General features: G+C 33.6%; 1 long non-coding RNA gene, 2 other non-coding genes and 1 pseudogene across 3 annotated transcripts; all 4 read left to right on the top strand.

Annotated features, from left to right (window-relative positions):
• Nucleotides 1–928: 928 nt before the first annotated feature.
• LOC130734700 (U6 spliceosomal RNA) lies at nucleotides 929–1,031 on the top strand. Its single transcript, XR_009018059.1, has one exon. It is a non-coding gene; the product is annotated as a U6 spliceosomal RNA (small nuclear RNA).
• Nucleotides 1,032–1,082: 51 nt separating this feature from the next.
• LOC130734706 (U6 spliceosomal RNA) lies at nucleotides 1,083–1,187 on the top strand. The gene has a single exon (XR_009018065.1). It is a non-coding gene; the product is annotated as a U6 spliceosomal RNA (small nuclear RNA).
• Nucleotides 1,188–4,140: 2,953 nt separating this feature from the next.
• LOC130734721 (U6 spliceosomal RNA) lies at nucleotides 4,141–4,249 on the top strand (annotated as a pseudogene).
• Nucleotides 4,250–4,611: 362 nt separating this feature from the next.
• LOC130729472 (uncharacterized) lies at nucleotides 4,612–7,005 on the top strand. Its single transcript, XR_009016004.1, has 3 exons — nucleotides 4,612–5,055; nucleotides 5,227–5,296; nucleotides 6,330–7,005. It is a non-coding gene; the product is annotated as an uncharacterized LOC130729472 (long non-coding RNA).
• The last annotated feature ends 12,079 nt before the right edge of the window (nucleotides 7,006–19,084 follow it).

Raw genomic sequence — 19,084 nt, 5'->3', positions numbered from 1 at the left:
TAGATCGATCCATATCGATGACATTTGATTGTGTTTTCTAGGGAGATAGTGACATAGAGGGGTTTCTGGTTGATTGTACCCTCATTCCACGACAACGGTGCCACTTCACTTTCAGCGACGGTGACGCTTCACTTGATTTCGACTACGGTGACAAGAGAAGTGGCGGCTTTGCATAAGATCTAGGTGGGTGGTGGGGAAAATACCTGAAACAAGGTGAAAGCGATTCAGAGATAGTGATGCATTAATAATTAGGGGTAGTTTTATAACTTAGCTTTTTTTAAGATAGTGATGAATTAATGAACCACTATTTTAACTGGTCCATACTAGATCTCACCACTCTTTTCTTTTTATCTCTTTTCTTTATAGTTATACTAATTATAAGTGTGAATAAGACTTAATTCATATAATATAACCAAGAAGAAATACAAATTAGATGTCAAATCAAAGGATGCCGGAGAGACAACAGTGTAATCAAAGACGCTACATGCCTACAATATCATACTCGAAGGGAACATTGAAATTACCCCAAATCATTTATGTAAAAGAATCCTTATCCCTCAAATTCCACCTCCACCAGATACAATGAGTAATTTAATAGGAAAAAGAGATAAATAAGATAGAAAATTAGAAAGTGAGTGGAAATATGATGAGAAAAAGTGTGTGAATGTAATTAAAAAGTTAAGTAGTAATTTATTGGTATGTTGAAACGTTTCCGTTCTCAACACCTCGACTTATTTTCGAGCTAAATTCCTTTTGAAGAAGAATGAGTATTCCAAACACTCTAGGGGGAGCTTGGATGCAGCATGCTTCTTGTATGCTGCCAGGTCCGCTGATGCTGAACAGAGTTTTTTCAGCTATTTCAAGTCCCACACCGGTTGAGATTGATACTATATGAGCGTTTATAAGCAGGTACTTAGCAATTGGGTTTGTCCCTTCGGGGACATCCGATAAAATTGGAACGATACAGAGAAGATTAGCATGGCCCCTGCGCAAGGATGACACGCACAAATCGAGAAATGGTCCAATTTTTTTTAAATATACTTATTATTAGGGCAAACAAGTTTTTTAGGGCTTTTGAATTTGCCTCCCTTCGGGGACATCCGATAAAATTGGAACGATACAGAGAAGATTAGCATGGCCCCTGCGCAAGGATGACACGCACAAATCGAGAAATGGTCCAAATTTTTTTAAATATACTTATTATTAGGGCAAACAAGTTTTTTAGGGCTTTTGAATTTGCCAGAATTTAAAATATATGCAGTAATACTACTTGCATTAGATTATTCTTTACCAGAAATAACTTGCACATAATTTATAATTTGTTAGCACTCCCATCGACTTACCATTTCAGATTATGCAGCAAATCATTCTTAAGCTAGTTCGGCTAGACCAAATTGTGCGGGTGGAGGTAGTAGCCTGACACATGAGAATTGGGATAAGTAACCGTTGTGCAACAGAGTGACATGAAGATTGGCTAAATGGTTATGATGAAAAAAATTACATTTCTCATTTGGTAACCATACAGTGGTAGCTTCTAAGGTATTGTTTGGTGTTTGAGAGCGTGCTTAGCTTTACTTGTTTGATGGGTTATTATCTTACCACTTTAATTAGCTTTTGAATTTGTTGTGTTATGATAACCAATTATGTGTTGTACATGGTTTTGTTTTATCGTTCCTAAAACTAGGCACAGAAGCTGGACATTCAGTGACATGATGAACTTTCAGTGACATCGTGTCAGTGATGCTGCTAATGGGATTTTCTTCGAGGTCCAGCGCGAGTCCCGTCTTCTTGATCTTCATGTGATTGGGCCATATTTTATCAAGTGAAGCAATTGAATCGATGAAACTTGCTTGTTTTGGCATCTTGGTTAATCTTCAATCTAGAGTAATCATGAGGAATGATTTCATTGATTTTGCTTTACTGTGTAATGGTTGCTGCAAGTTCAGTGGGAGAGGAGCTCCTTTAAAGGGCTGTTGTTCAGGTTTGTTTAGGAGCTTCTGTGCCTGTTCATAGTTGTATCTGCCAAGAAATTTTGAAGCAATCATTTTAGATAAGCTCAAAATTGGGAAAATTGAAACTTATATAATGAATAATCTTGAAATAATGTTGGTTTTTCAGATGTACTAGTCATGTTGTTTGACATGAAACCATCATAACTGTTTAAAATATGCTGCACAGTTCACCATTATCCTGCATTGTATCCTGTGAATTGAAAGAATCTTCTATCACTAAATTCATTCTATAGTTCACTGAGTTTTCAGATTATTTGTTTCAATAAGTTAGCTATATTGATTGATCAAATCTCGGACCGTGTGTCCAACTTACTTCTTTAAAGAATCTAACACGAATTTTGTGTAAACTTAAGTTGTGATTGGTGAACTTGATGTTAACTTGCTCAGAAGAAGATTATCATGAGTTTCACGATGAAGATGATTTCATATAGTGTAAATTAAATAAGAAAGTTCTATATCTGACCTGAATAATATACTATCACAATTCTTATTTCTTCAAGATGCATTAGCTGATATATTTTTACGAGGCAGTAATCTTATAGCTGAAGGAATGGCATCTTTGGTATGTGCACTATTTTCTTAGTTGTGAAGAAAATAATGAATAAAAAAAATACTGGTTGTTACATTAAAAAAAAATCGAGCAGATAAATTGCCACTCATCTTAAATTTCCTTAATTACATCTATTATGTCTGATTTCAACCCCTGCATATTATGTCTTTATCTATGTTACATGCTCATTCAAGATATATATCACTTTACGTTCAAAAAAAAGATATATATCACTTTACATACTAAGATTCACAATTTTAAAATATAATTAAAAGTGTCCCACATGATTACATCAGTTACAATTTCGAAGTGTTTGTACTTGCTTTACTCCAATTTTTCTTCTGCACCTTCTTTTGCCTCAACAGTCTGCAAGTTGAATTATTATAATCCCCATGATATGAACTGCATGTATCTATCTGATATTAGCACTTTTCTTCCCGAGATGATTATCCATTAACCCAAGTGGCCTCCCCCATGTTGTGTCACCTATGTCTATGTGGACTGTGCAGCATGTCATTCACAAATAGCTTGTTCAATGAACTTAATGCCCCACATAGCACATAAACAGAATTTGTATGTTATACATATACATGTGAGTAAACACAATGTTTTCCTTGTTTGGATTCTCATTTAATTAAAAAAAAGGTTAAAAATACAGTTTTTAGCTTAAATGCTTTTTCTTTTATGGAAAATAAATTACTCCAACATTTCACAAATAGATAGAGGGCAGAACTGCAATGTTGTATGTTTGGTATTGAGTTCAGCAGTTTGAAAGAAGGGCATGAGTGGCGGGAATTAAACTCACAGTTGAAGTTACACTTTTTTAGTTTTATTTTGATTTACAGATATAAGTTGGATTGATTTGCAGGGACAAGGTTGTCTTGGTCCAGTTTTGTAGTAAATCATATTTGTGGTTCTAAAACCATTTCTTAAGCTAGTTCTCAGAGTGGTTCTGAATGCTTGGACCGGTTCTTTAACTGAGTTCCCGAGCTGATTTGCCAAATTGAAAAACCGGTTCAGTTTGGTTCATGTATAAAAAACCCAGTTCAATTTGATTCAGCCAAACCCTGTTTTCTAGTTCAATTCGGCTTGGTTTGTCTTTTTGCTTGAACCTGAACCATGAACTGTCCTATAAGCAAATCAACAGGGTTGATGAGTGACAAAGATAATTTACTGCTATAGAGAAATTTTTGGTCGATGAGTACTAGAGACTAGAGAGAAAGTTTGGTTCAAAATATAGCTACTAGTCCTATGTTCTGAGTTCTGATACAAAGTGGATGAGTGAGTATTAGTTTAAATCCATGTCCAGTGCGTAGTCAAACTGATATAAAAAGAATCATTAGAATATGAATATCAATTTGTTTCTATGCTCTGCTGCTTTGCTTTGAGAGAGGAACTTTGTCCTTATTTTTTTTTGGTGGTTTTAATTGATGAAGGATGCTTTTTGTTAGCTCCAGAGTTGAGGCTGAGCAGGATTTGTGGTTCTATTTGCATCTACTTGTCTCACTGCAACTTTTGTCTCACACTGATTGACTTTTAACGTTTGTGTTTATAAACATATGCTCATCTGCAAAGTGTGTTCCTTCGGGGACATCTGATAAATTTGGAATGATACAAGAAGATTATCATCGCGCGTTGCCTCTGCGCAAGGATGACACGCACAAATCGAGAGATGGTTCAATTTTTTTATACTCCAGTCTTCTTCTACTGGGTCCAAATATTATCCAATTTTCTGTTCAAGAATGCCATGATTTTTATTTGCACAAATCTATGTTGAATTCTGTGCAATGATAAAATAATATTGCCCGGATATTATGCGTGTCCTCCCTTTTTAATTTCTGTTCACTTCTAAATTCTAATTGTTTTGCCAATTTATTCATAGCTTAAGTTGATGCTGCAGAAGAGTTAGTTTTTTTTTATCTTTGAAAGTTGTCATTTTTTTCTTTCTTCTAGAATTTTGCTGTCCCAATTCAGTTTAGTATCTTAGAATATCATTGGGGTTAGATCTCACAAATGAGCAGAAGAGACTGGATCTTTTATAGATGAAAAGACTTGTTTTAGTGTTATTGTGGGTTTAAGTTTTATTGTTAATTATTAATATCATTATTAGATATAAGAAAATTAGTTTAAAAAAAAAAAAGAAAGAAAAAGAATCAGAGATGTGGAAAGGGGTTCACGTAACCCCCACCCCTTGATTTAAAAAGTAAAATAAAACTAACTACCCACTAAATCACATAACCCACCCATCCAGTACCATTCTTTTCTTCTACCCTTCGTGAATCAACGCCGCCTCTGTTTCTTTCGCCTACTTTGAGGCTGAAAGTTTTCTCCACAAATGAAACACTGAACCCGTCCATAGGAACTCAACCTTGAACGAAATTTCCATTCCACCAGTGGGAAGACTTCGGACATTAATTTGGGGATTTAGGATTTATGCTCTGATGAAGGAGAAGAGTACTCACTCTACAAAAATTGCTCTTTGATGCTATTGAGGTATACCTTCAACCCACAAATTTCAATAATAATATTATAGCACAGTTTAGAATTAAGTAGAATTATTTTTAGGGTTTTAGTTACTCATTTGGGAATTTTATGGTTGCTCATGGGTAGTATGTCAAAAGGGAAATAAATGCTGAAGGTTTGAGGTTAATTTTTGGTGTTCAGATTCACTGACTAGTGGCTCATTCGCTTATCGTGGAGTTGTTGAGAGCAGTCGTATTGGTTCTTCGTAACTGTGAGTGGTTTTCAACTGCTTTGACATATTTTTAACAGTCTTATAACTGATTTAATTACTTTATCATATTGCCTATTTATCTAAATTGGGGAAACATGTTTTTTATATGTTTGACTATCATTCTTGAACTCTGAAAGCTGATTTTATGAAGCTGATTTTGAGTATGTTTTATGAGTTGATATGAGAAGAGAATGACATTGGTTTAATTCTGAAATTGTGTGAAATTGAGATTGTGAACTTGAAAAGCTTTTATGAGCATTGAAAAGTTGATGTTGAGAATGTTATTTTGAAAACCTTTGATGAGTATTGGAAAGCTGATTTTGAGACTGTTGATGAGACTTGATAAGATTTGAGAAAATGGTTTTGGGGATCCTTGATAGAACCCCGTAGCCGTTAGCGGAGGTAACGGCCTAGGTGCACCTAGCTAGTTTGATTCCGGGAGGAGAGGGCTATCCGTTAGATGGAGCCGCCAGTGCACGGAAAGGGCTATCAACGAGATGTAGCTTCCCCCGATGAGATTGATGAGATATGACATGATTCCGGGTGGAGAGGGCTATCCGTTAGATGGAGCCGCCTCTTGGGTAAGATAATCCTTAAGAGGAAAGGGCTATCGACGAGATGTAGCTTCCCCCGATGACACGATGCGACTTGAGAAAGGAAAGGGCTATCCGCTAGATGGAGTCACCCCTATCGGAGAGGCCATCCCTTAGGAGGAGAGGGCTATCAGCGAGATGGAGCCGCCTCATGGTTCTACATGTGTGACCCTATTAATTATATTTCTGGTTTTATGTTTTTCATATATGGACTTTATTTTAACTGTATTTATTTGAAATGGTTATTTATGAACTTTATGATTTTTGTCAAGTTCATTGTTGAAATGATTTAAACTGGTATTATTGATGATATAAAATGTTTATACTGAGCTGAGAGCGGAAAAAATCGTGCCTAGTTTGTTTCCCCTTCTTGTTCATGGTGGTTGTTGACTGCTCACTAAGTCTTTGTGACTTACCCCATTCCTTATTTCCCTCCACAGATTTTCAGGCAACTGAGTAGCAGACTGTTGTCAGATTCAGACCATTCGACTTATTTCCTTTAGCAGGTTGTCATATTGGTGTCTTTTATTTAATCCTGGTCATCTGCAGCTATAGGGAGTCCTAGGTGGATTTATATTTGGGATTGTGATTTATTGTAAAGAGATTCTGGTGTTTTTATATATGTGTACAAGGATATTTTGAATAAATTGTTTGGAAAATGATTCTATGAGGAAGAGGCTTGCCAGGCTAGGGTAGTAGTTTGTGACCGGTCACGGCTTAGGATTTTGGGTCGTGACAATAGAGCTGTTCAATATCATAAATAGGGCTTTCCTTTTGCCTTCTATCTAAATCACAACACTAGCTTTCATCAAGTTCCCCTTATCAGACTATCCCTTATTTTCTTCAGTTGGCAGGATGAGATGTAAAGCTTTTTTTGATGTTAATTTTTTTGTTATTTAATTGTTTCCATCAGATATATCATGGTTTCATTTCTGTTAGAAATTGTTCGTAAAATTAATTGCAGTGTGGTCTAGCCTATCAAATGTCGAAATTTGAACTTGAGATCTTGCTCAAGCATAGGCATTATTCATTTCGACATAAAAATTAGATACAGACTTGTTCCGATGCACTGTTTTTTGAAGAGGAGATAGTATAACCTTTTAAAGAGAAAACTTAAATTTCTCTTATTTAGTTTGCAGATGGAGATCATTGAGCAAGTGGATTTTCACTCGAGCAGTTCTTCCATCTGTGTTTGGTGCATAGTTTGATAACTAATAAAGGTTTTGCTTGCTCAAATTCTCTAAACATACCTTTATATACCCTCTTAATACTATGTATGTCTCATACTGTTATTCAATAGTGTTATATAATGTTTCAGATCTCCCTTTACTTTTTTCTATGCTTGTGTGGAAGACTTTGCAGATGATAAATATGATTCTAATAATGATATTTAGATGATGAGGTTTCATAAGGGTGGACACTTATTTCGTTTATTTAATGTACAACACTTCTCTGTACAAGCATGTTTTTATTTTTGTTCGGGGTTTCTTGAACATGATCGCAATCTTAACGATTTTAGGTGATTGAGAAACTAATTATTTGAACAATAACAAGTTTTTAAGAGCTTTTGGATTATCTGTCAGTAATGTATATATATAATGGCTTAAAAGCACATTTGGTCTCCCACGAATTTCAATTGTGTAAAACGAGTCCTTAAACTTTTTTTAGCAAGCTGAGTCCCCGGCCACGTTTATGCTGTTAGTGACGTTGGTCCTTATATCATTTTCCGTCCAAAAACTAACGATTTGGGGAACCAAAAGTGCAATTAAACAAAAAATAATTAATAAAAAATATGGAAAAGCAGTTGTTCTTCATTTTTTCCAGAAATAACATGATATTTATCTTCTTCCTCTTCATCTTCGTCATCTTCAAACCTAACAACCCAAAAAAATAAATTGAGAGAGTGAGCACCCAAAACTTCAACACCCATAAACACTCTCTCTGTGTTTGAAGCAACAGAGTATAAAATTCATTTCCATTCACCAAAATCTCACTCTCTCTCCCTATGAGGATCTGCAAGAACGCCAAGCTTGTAGAGGAGAATAGGGGAAAGGTTGGTGTTCTTGCGGATCCTCATATGGAGAGGGAGTGATATTTTGGTGAATGGAAATGAATTTTATACTCTGTTGCTTGGTGTTCTTGCGGATCCTCAGAGAGAGTGTTTGTGTGTGTTGGAGTTTTGGGTGCTCACTCTCTCATTTTATTTTTCTGGGTTGTTAGGTTTGAAGATGATGATGATGAAGACGAAGAAGATGAATATCATGTTATTTCTGAGGAAAAATGAAGGATAACTGATTTTCTATTTTTTATTTTATATTTTTTTGTTTAATTGCATTTATGGTCCAACAAATCGTTAGTTTTTTTATGAAAAATGGTATAAGGAGCAACATCACTAAAGGCGTAAACGTGGGGGACCCATCTTGCTAAAAAAATAGTTTAAGGATTCGTTATGCACATTTGAAATTCGTGGGGGACCAAATGTACTTTTAAGCCACATATAATTGGACTTGCTGGTTTAGTTACCTCTATTTCACAAGACTCAAATTTTAAGAAAACTAATTAGAGGTGTAGCATGTTCATCAACCCAACAACAACATTAACAAAGCAACTTACTATTAAATTTAAGTTCAGAAATTTTTCTAAGAATTAAGACTCATCTTAGTGACTCATCTAGGGTTGACGTGACGTGAGTAATGAAAAATGAAATAACAATTTTATATTTCACGTCCTTAGTGTTGAACCCCATGATTTAATTAGCATGTGAGTAGTCCATGATGAACATGACATATTCCTTATCCATATAATGGATTTTAAGTGCATCAAGTAAAGTCTCAACATCATTAACATCAAAATGTGCATCAAGTCCCCCATAGGTAATGAAGAGATGAAGGTCATGAGAATTGTTGAAAATGTTACAGATTTAAGCGTTCACTTCTCCATAATGCATAATATTGAAATTTTGTTTGCACATAATTGAATTTTGTCAGAATGTCACGTCTATCAATTTCAAAAATGCTAATTTATAGATAACATTAAATATCATAGTAGAAGCACGCTTGATACGTTATTAAAGTAATTGATTTGATAACATAGTGAGTTAAGAATTTAGATGGAAAAATCTTACTTTGAGCCAAGCAAACCACATTCTTTATTGATGATGACTGAGGTTCATTCAATAAAAAGAAAGCAACAATTGAAAAATTGAGGCACTAGTTTACACCCGAGTAGGACATTTAGTCAAACATGTTATTTTTTAGAAAAATGTGTCCAGTCACTCAAAACCTTAGTTAAGAAATCGCAGAATTTGGCTGAAGATTTAAACTACTAAAGTTCACTAACCGGTATAACTTGTCTATGTCTTCAGTCAAAGTATATTATTTTTAATAAGGTTTTGAATGATTGTGTACATCTTTCTAAAAATAAATTAATTCAAATTTATTTATTGAATGTCCTACTCAGGTGAAAACATATGTCTCAATTCTTTAACTCTTGATTTCTTCTTGTTGATTGAACCTCAGTCGTCATCAAGAAAGAATATAGTTCACTTGGATCAGAGTAAAATTTCGCCATCTAGCTATATAACTCAATACTCGTGTTGTCCAATCAATTACTTTTATATCTAATCAATCAAGTTTATACTATGATGTTTAATGTTATGTATGGATTACCATTTTTAAAAGTTTCAAACATTAGATTCATAAAAAATTCAATTATATGAGACTAGAATATAATATATGCATTATGGAGAAAAAAAGCCACCAATCTATAGCATTTACAACATTGCTCGTGATGTCCCTCTCTTCAATACCTATGGGGTCATGATGCACTTTTTGATATTTGTGATGTTGAGACATTACTTGATGCACTCAAGATCCCTGATATGGATAAGATAAGGGTCATGCCCATAAAGGATTATACTCATACTAATTAAATCATGGTGTTCCACCCTAAACACATGGAGTATAAAATTATTATTTCATGTTTTAATTGTTGCGTCACTTGATGGGAACACCTTCAAATTTCCTACCATAACTACATTTTAATAAAATATCATTTATTTATGTTAATTTATATAGATATATAATATATAAATTTAGTTTATTACATCTTTTGTCTTTATCATGTACTTTCTTTTCATTTACTATTGTGCATTTGATATGTTTCTTATTAAATAAAGAGATGAAAATGAGTCTGTAGCTATTAAAAGGTGAAACTTGAACTCTTTCCTAAACTTAAAGTCTGAGTCTAACATGGTGGTTTGATGTGAACAATTTTCAAGGTATGGCCCAACTTTTTCAAATGAACTTTTAACCTATAACCTTGCACATACACAAAAGTTAAATTTATTAGTTAAAAAAATTATTGCAAATTTATACTTTCAAATTAGTAAGATGATATCCAATAAAATACTAAAATATGATTGAATATTTGTTTTCAACTTGTTTACACTATAATTATATAGTTATCAAACTCTGTAAAAATAGTATTATGTGCATTTAAAATTTCAAAACTTAATTTCTACATGTAACTTAATAAATAACTAAGTGATGAATCCTTGCTAGGTAAATTTTACTAATATTTTTAGATATATCTAGATACATATGATTTAATTTTATTATGATTTTTATCTTTCTAAAGTAGCATCTTATATATTAAGGTGTGTATGTTAGATTTTTTATCACTAGACGTGAAAGTATGCTTAATTGGAGTTTCAAAAGTTAAAACTTGACATACTACCAAAATATAAAGTCTGAAACTAACTTATTCCCTTGATGTCGGTCATTTTCAATAAATGATCCAATTTTATAAATGAATTTTCAAACCTTGGTAGGTAATGTTGCACAAGAAAATAATCGATTAAGGAAGAAAGTTTTGATTAAACATTTTGTATTTACTCCATATTTATAATTTTTATCTAATAAATTTTAAAAACTTCCATTTTTCTTTATAATCCTATGAAATAATACATCAAAGACAAATTATTTTTAAAACTAATAACAAACTTTCTTTCAAAGCCCAATTTGTAAAATATATTTAAATGTTCCATGGGTTTTTGTTTAAATTTCTGCTCAAACCTGCTTGTACTAGTTTATCTATGCACTTGGTAGTAAATGTTAAATATTTAAATCACTTCAACGGTAAATATCACTAATATTTTGAAGAAAGTTTTGATCAAATACTTAAACAATGCTATAATTTATTAAAAATAATATAATATTCATTCAGATGTCATTAAATAATTTTAAAAAGTCATTGCATGATTATAGAAATAATTAAAATTACTAATAATAATTATGTATTAAATATAATAATTATCTTAACTAAGTTTAATATTTAAAATTTTAATATTTAAGGCATTTGAGGATTGAAAATTTTAAGTTTTTCAACTTAATTAATAATTAAAAAGTATATCAAACAAATGAATTTTACTACACGTGTTTCCTTGGCTTTGTCCTTTTAAGTTGTGGTAAATAAGGTAAACATATAATTCATGCTATTTTTTTAGTAAAATATTCTATTTTTTTTTCATATCATACCATTTATCTATTATAGTAATTAAATTTTCTCTCACATTAAATTAATTAATTATTATAGATATAATTGGTAAGAAATATTTTTAATTGCGTACTAATATTCAGATCAATCCTTTAATAGGAATTACTCATTCATTGATTGATTGAAATAAATAATTTTATTAATTGAATGCTTTAAGTAAATGATTTAATGTACATGACTGAATGCTACTTTTTGTTCAAAAATGATTATTTTGAAAATAATGTTACTGTAGATATTTTTACTGTTCAGATACATCAGAAAAATAAAACTTCTTTTGCTCACAGTAAATGCAACAAGGGCATGGTCACAAAGAAAAAAATTCAAAAAATTAAAGGAAAACATCAATGAGCATAGAAAGATTTCAAAATGGTATTCTAAAACGCATGCGCGAGCCAAATCCAACTACAACCATTATAATTAACAGAATATCAGAAACTTCAAAGTAATTATTTAGATCAAGAACCCCCAAATTTTAGACCTTATGTCTTAGTTAAGAGGGGAACGAACCTGAGTCCCTTCATCGAGAACCATAACCAAAAGCAAATTGAGACTATAGCTCCCCAAAGATCAACACTTCCTTGCTGGACTTCTGGCATGAATGGACAAGACAGATCAAGAAAAAAAAACTAAGAAAGCATTCAATCAAAGTTGAAGCAAATGAAAAGGTGAAGACTTTACCTGTAACTTAATTTTTGTCGGGATCCATAGATCTTGAGAGATCCAATTCGGATCTTTCATAAACCAAAAAAAGAAAAGTGATGTGGAGATGACATAAGATGGATTCGGCAAGTTCAACAGACCCCCAAGATGAAAACTTTTGGAGAAATGAGTGAGCTGAATGTAAAGAATATGAGGAGACGAGTTCAAAAATGTGATTGCATGTTATAAAAGATGAAGAAGAAGATGAAGCAAATGAAAAGGTGAAGACTTTACCCACAACTTGAATTTTGTTGGGATCCTTAGATCTTGATAGATCAAATTAAGATCTTTCATAAACCAAAGAAGAAAAGTGATCCAGTGGATGACCTAAGGTGGAATCGACAAGTTCAAAGAACTCTCAAGATGAAAGCTTCTGGCGAATTGAGTGAGATGAATGTAAAGAGAATGATGAGGCAAGTTCAAATATATGATTGCATGTTATAAAGGATGAAGAAATTTGGTGGCTTTGTGGTGGTAAGGGTTAAAGCTATGGTGGATCGAGGAAGAAGATGAAAGCAAACAAAAAGGTGAAGACTTTACCTGTGACTTGAATTTTTTTGGGATCCGTAGATTTTGAGAGATCCAATTTAGATCCTTCATAAACTAAAGAAGAAAAGTGATGTAGTGGATGACATAAGGTGTATTCGACAAGTTCAAAGGACCCCCCCAAGATGAAAGCTTTTGGCGAAATAAGTGAGATGAATGTAAAGAGAATGAGGAGACGAGTACAAATATGTGATTGCATGTTATAAATGATGAAGAAATGTGGTGCATTTGTGCTGGTAAAGGTGGTAGCTATGGTGGATCGAAGAAGAAGATGAAAGCAAATGAAAAGGTGAAGACTTTACCCGAAACTTGAATTTTTTTGGGATCCTTAGATCTTGATAGATCCAATTCAGATCTTTCATAAACCAAAGAAGAAAAGTGATGCAGTGGATGACATAAGGTGGAATCGACAAGTTCAAAGAACCCCAAAGATGAAAGCTTTTGGCGAATTGAGTAAGATGAATGTAAAGAGAATGAGGGGGCGAGTTCAAATATGTGATTGCATGTTATAAAGGATGAAGAAATGTGGTGGCTTTGTGGTGGTAAAGGTGAAAGCTATGGTGGATCGAGGAAGAAGATGAAGATGAAGTTAGATAAGAAAAGGAGAGAAAGTTTGTAGAGAGAGAAAGTGATATTGCAAAGTCGAAGTGGTATGTGTGGGTGTATGAGTGATGATTTAAATGGAGGGGAAGAAAAAAAAAGTTTTTTTATTGTTACAGAAGGAAGTGTGAATCTCATGAGAGGTTGTAGTGTGAGGTGTCAAGAATTGACAGTTTCACAATACATGTGTCACGTTCTGGATTAAAGAAGAAGTGAGGTGTCATGCTACGGAAGAAAGAAAGTTATGTGTCGTTTTCTAAGCAGGAGAGATTGTCATTGAAAAATAACATAAAGTGAGTGGGTCAGGGTGAAATATTAAAGTGGTGGCATTATTACAACCCTATAAATCCCAAGTAGGGCAGGACAAGGAAGTACATGATATGATAGTAATCATATTCTGTTGTTATCTGGTGTTTGTTGCGTCAGCAAGATTAGATAACACTATCCTGTCTCTTATCCTATCATGTCCTAATGTGTAAAAGTTATCCTGAGGGGGAAGTTATGATATAACTTATCTTGATAGGATATGATAACAGTTATATATTCTCTTTTGGTATTGGAACTCCGAATTAATTTATTTCAATATATAATGATGTTAATTAATAAATAGAAAATTATTATTTTTAATTTAAGTAAAAATAAAAAAGCAATTATTCATTAATAGTAAATAGACTGCTCACTTATCAACATTAATTTGTTAATAGTAATAAACTAATTTTCTATTATCATCAATTATTAAAATCATTTCTCTACTTATATAATAATTTAAACATAAAGTACTTTGGAGAAATTAATATTTTTAATAATATTTATTTAATTTATTTAACCTCTATTATTAATTTATTATCACTTGTCACAATTAAGTTAAAAACAATTAATTAACTACATAATTTTAATTAAAATAGGGTCCCTTAAAAAAATAAGCTAATAAATAAAATAAATTTACTGATAGTTATTTTAAAAAACATACACACACATATATATATATATAAATATATATGCTCATTTTCTTTTTTCTTGTGTTGTTGTCTTCTTGGTTTTCTCTTATTAAATTGTTTTTGCCGGTTATAGATGGCTCCTAAACAACACAATTTTACTACTCCCTCCGTTCCAGAAAGTTTGTTGTTTTGGACTTTCTTTCAATATTTCAAAATGTTTATTGTTTTAGAAAGTCAATGCATTTTTTGCTAATATTTCCGCCTATACCCTCATTTGATACATTTTCTCTTACTTATCACCTTTCATATTAACCAACCACAACTCTTCTCTATTGATTACATTCTTCTTTATCAATGTATAATTTAATAGTTTCACATCATACTAGTAAAATTAAATAAGGGCAATCTAGTCAAATTATACTATCAATGATTGATTTCTCACTCTTTGTGCCACAACCTTAAACTACAAATTTTCTGGAACGGAGGGAGTACTTCTCAATCAGTACCTACACAAACTATGGGCAAGAAGAATCCACCGACCTTCCCAATCACCATGGCATAATTTTCATGGAAGACACTGGTCAAGAATTTTGCAACAAGAACTCGGTGAAGTGGGAGATTGTCAATACCCGTTATTGCAATGATAAAAAGGTTGATACACATTTATGTATGATATTGTGGGGTGCAATAAATTTGTTAAACTCAAAAACTTGACCTTTGAGAGGGTCACTTCTGAGTTCTTGAGCACTATTAATGGAACCCAACATGTAGGCCATGCGACAAGTCTTGGTGGCTGATGCACGTATATTTTTCATTATTTGTCTTATATTTTATTGAAATTATAGTTCACGCACAGGACAGATGTTATACCAAATGTCTAGGACATTGTGCACAACGTACAACATATAAATCACAAGTTCAACACAGTATTAAACCAGCAAAATAATAAAGAAGAACACAAAGAATTGATAACCCAGTTCGGTGCAATGTCACCTACGTCTTGAGGCCTTCAGCCCGAGAAAGATTATCCGCTAGTATAGAGAATCAAGTACAAAAATGTCTTAATTAAACAGCCCCTGTTCACAGTCTTTCTACCTATTCCTACCAGTGGCTTATTACTTAGGTCACCCCCTAAGTATGAGAACCCCCCTCTCAACTAAAACAAACTAACTCTATGTCATATAATGATAAATGGAAGTAGTAGAGTGGTGTACAAATAACACAATAAGGACTAACAACCACAAACCCTAAAAACACCACCAAGCGGTGCCTAACACACACATAGCAACTAGGGTTAAGTCTCCTTAAATAGCCGTTCTTCTGCAGACCTTGATCTCCAATCGGCTGAACGAACAAATTGTCCACAAACTAAATATGGAACAAATCTTGTTGTCAAAGATTTGATCTCATACATATTTTCTCCATAAACTAAAACCAGAAGCAAATCTTCCTTCACAGATTTGTTCACATGATAAAGCAATCACCACATATTTAATGTGGACTCTTTGAAACCAATCTTTAAAACCAGAAACAAATCTTATCAAATAAGATTTGAACACAAGTAGATATAATCTTCTACAATTTAAACCAAATCAAATCTTCTTCAGCAGATTTGATTACACCTGATATATTTCCATATAACACACATAAGCTTCTTCAACAACCCTAACTTGTTGATCACGTAAAACAATCCAAAGCTTCTAGAATAAACATGAAACACACAGCAACTTCGCAGGGACAAATGTTGCACCAGATGCTCCAACATTTGGTCGCACATCTTGACAAATAAAACATCTTAGCTAAAATGTAGACAACCATGAAAAAATGAACAACATTTATGGATGATTTTGTCTCTAAATATTACATTACCTTTACAAAATTGATATGTTTTATGATAAATGTGCAATAGGTAGAGTATAAGTGGAGAAGATAAGGAAAAGTTGGAAAAAAATCGAGTATTCGATAAACTCCTCAAGTGGTCATCTATGAGCACTCTCCGTATAATGGTTATGTCGAATTCATTCACTGTTAAATTAGACTAACGTTTAATATATTGTTCATAATATTCAGAACTTTAATCTGAAAGATTGGGCATGCAAGAAAATGTATGTACACACAACAGCATAGAAGTGATCAACGTCACCGACAACAACACGAATCATGAGCGCTCTTATTTTATTATTATTTTAGGAAGATGAATGTGATTAACACCCTAATTTTTAGGGACCAAAGTGAGCGTTGCTCTTGTTTCTCATTTTCTTAATTATTGCTTGAAACATTCCCTCATTAAGTAATGTAGATCTCTCAATCCAAATCGAGTAATGATATATACACACCTCAATTTTTAAACACTTCATTTCCACCTTTTTTTCATTTCTATCTCTCTCATCTTATCATCTATCATATCTCATATTTTCTCTCTCTTACTTTTTCTTTTCTTCCTATCTCTCTCACCATTCCACCTCTCCACCTCAAAAGAGAGGTGTGGATGAAACATTACTCATCCAAATCTTCATCAATACCTCTCAATTCAAAATCTGAAGCATTGAAATCAACGGATTAAATTCTATCTCGTAATCTGAGCCAATTATTTAAGTGTTAAAATTTTTTAAATCGTTGGATTTAAAATCAACGGTTTAGACCATGGATTAAAAGAGGTTGAGGGAGATTCGGATTGAGATGATCCAAATTCGATATTAAACCTAACCAAACCATCGCCCCTCAAAGCAATTCTTGCATTCACATTTCACAATTGTCAAATAATATTAATGAAACATAAAAGTATGGTTTCTAGAGACTAACTTGAAGTGAGGTCACTGCTTCAACATGCTTAGAAGGGGAGGACCAATTTGGCCAAGCAGGTGTATGACGAAATGCTCAGCACGTACGATGTTACAAAAGACATGTGTACGTATAACATTTTGATTAGAGGGTTTTGCAAGAATTCCATGGTGGATGAAGGGTTTCATTTCTTCAAAGAAATGATGAGCTTTAATTGCGAACCGGATATCATTATGTATAATACACTTGTTGATGGTTTGTGTAGGGGGGAATGTCAGAACTGCGCATAATTTAGTGAATGGTATGAGCAAGAAATGTGAGGATTTGACTCCCAACATTGTTACTTATACAACTTTGATTCGTGGGTATTGTATGAAACATGAATTAGATGTGGCCTTGGTTATTCTTGAAGAAATGACTCGTCGGGGCCTCAAGCCAAATATTGTTACCTATAATACTCTAATAAAAGGGCTTTAGTGAGGCGCGCAAGTTGGACCCTGATTCATTCACATTGTAGTGCAGGAAACCTGGACGAAGCATTGAAGGTGTGTGAAAACATGAAAAAGGTTGACATCAGGAATTGGTGGAGAAAGGTTTACATCCGGAATTGACATGCCTAAATGATTTGGATACTTCCCTAGAGGCAAGGGCAAAAGTAGAGGAAGGTGCATTTATATCAAAGAGAATACCAGGACTAGAGAACTTGGACAGATCTGTGCTAAACTATAGCTCCAAAAAATCGAGGCCTAATAAAGCGTGAGTCTTGTTCACTGCTTTCTGAGTCTGCTGTTGTCATATTTTCCATTTTGATTATTGACAGTTAAAATAATAAGTTTATACAGATAGTAGTTGATTTTTATTTCAACAAGTAACTGTGTTAATTTAGAGGCCGATTTTCAGCGCAATGGTAAGGTTTCTGCCATGTGACTTTGCGGTCACAGGTTCGAGCCGTGACATTAGCCTCTTGCAAAAATGCAAGGTAAGGCTGCCTACATTATATCCATAAAGTGGATCCGACCCCTCCTAGACCTCGCACATGGCTGGAGCTTTATAGTACTAGGTTTTCCCTTAAGTAATGTGTAACTTCATGTGTATACTAAAATGACCTCTCATTTCATTCAGGTTGAATATCAACAGAGCCCAAAAACATCTCTAATTTCTGAATATATAATTCCTAATTGTTCTATATATTCATTTTCATGTTCATCATATTCTTCATCATTCATCCTCACAAACGTAGCGCGAGCACCTCTTACTGAATCTCTATAGCTCATTTCACCTTTGAAAAATGTAGAAGATTGGCACCTCAACGGAGTTGAACGTCCCCTGACGGAGAGAAAGCTTGGATTTCACCGGAGCAGAACGACGCCTTGACGGAGTTGAATGACACCTTGGCAGAGATAGAGCTTGGTTTGAAGTAGATATAAAAGGAAACCATGGGGCGGTGGATTTCTAAAGCGGTGCTTCGCTTCTCCATCTCTCTACCACAAAACCCTCCTTACTCGTTCAAGCCAGAACCGGACCGATGATCACCAACACCAGATCGATCCATATCGATAACATTTGATTGTGTTTTCTAGGGAGATGGTGACATAGAGGGGTTTCTGGTCGATTGTACCCTCATTCCACGACAACGGTGACACTTCACTTTCAACGACGGTGACGCTTTACTTGATTTCGACTACGGTGACAAGAGAAGTGGCAGCTTTGCATAAGATCTAGGTGGGTGGTGGAGAAAATACCTGAAACGAGGTGAAAGCGATTTAGAGATAGTGATGCATTAATAACTAGGGGTAGTTTTATAACTTAACTTTTTTAAGATAGTGATGAATCAATGAACCACTAGTTTAACCGGTCCATGTTAGATCTCACCAGTCTTTTCTTTTTATATCTTTATTCCCTTTATAGTCATAATAATTATAAGTGTGAATAAAATTTAATTTATATAATAAATCAATAAGAAATACAAATTAGATGTCAAATGAAAGGATGCCAGAGAGACAATAGTGTATATGCCTATCATATCATATTCGAAATCGAAGGGAACGTTGAAAGTGATGGTATGAAAAACGGTA

Source organism: Lotus japonicus, chromosome 1, assembly GCF_012489685.1.
Source record: "Lotus japonicus ecotype B-129 chromosome 1, LjGifu_v1.2".
Lineage (NCBI taxonomy): Eukaryota > Viridiplantae > Streptophyta > Magnoliopsida > Fabales > Fabaceae > Lotus > Lotus japonicus.
Note: the sequence above shows the minus strand (reverse complement) of the source record. Positions and strands in the feature narration are given on the sequence as shown.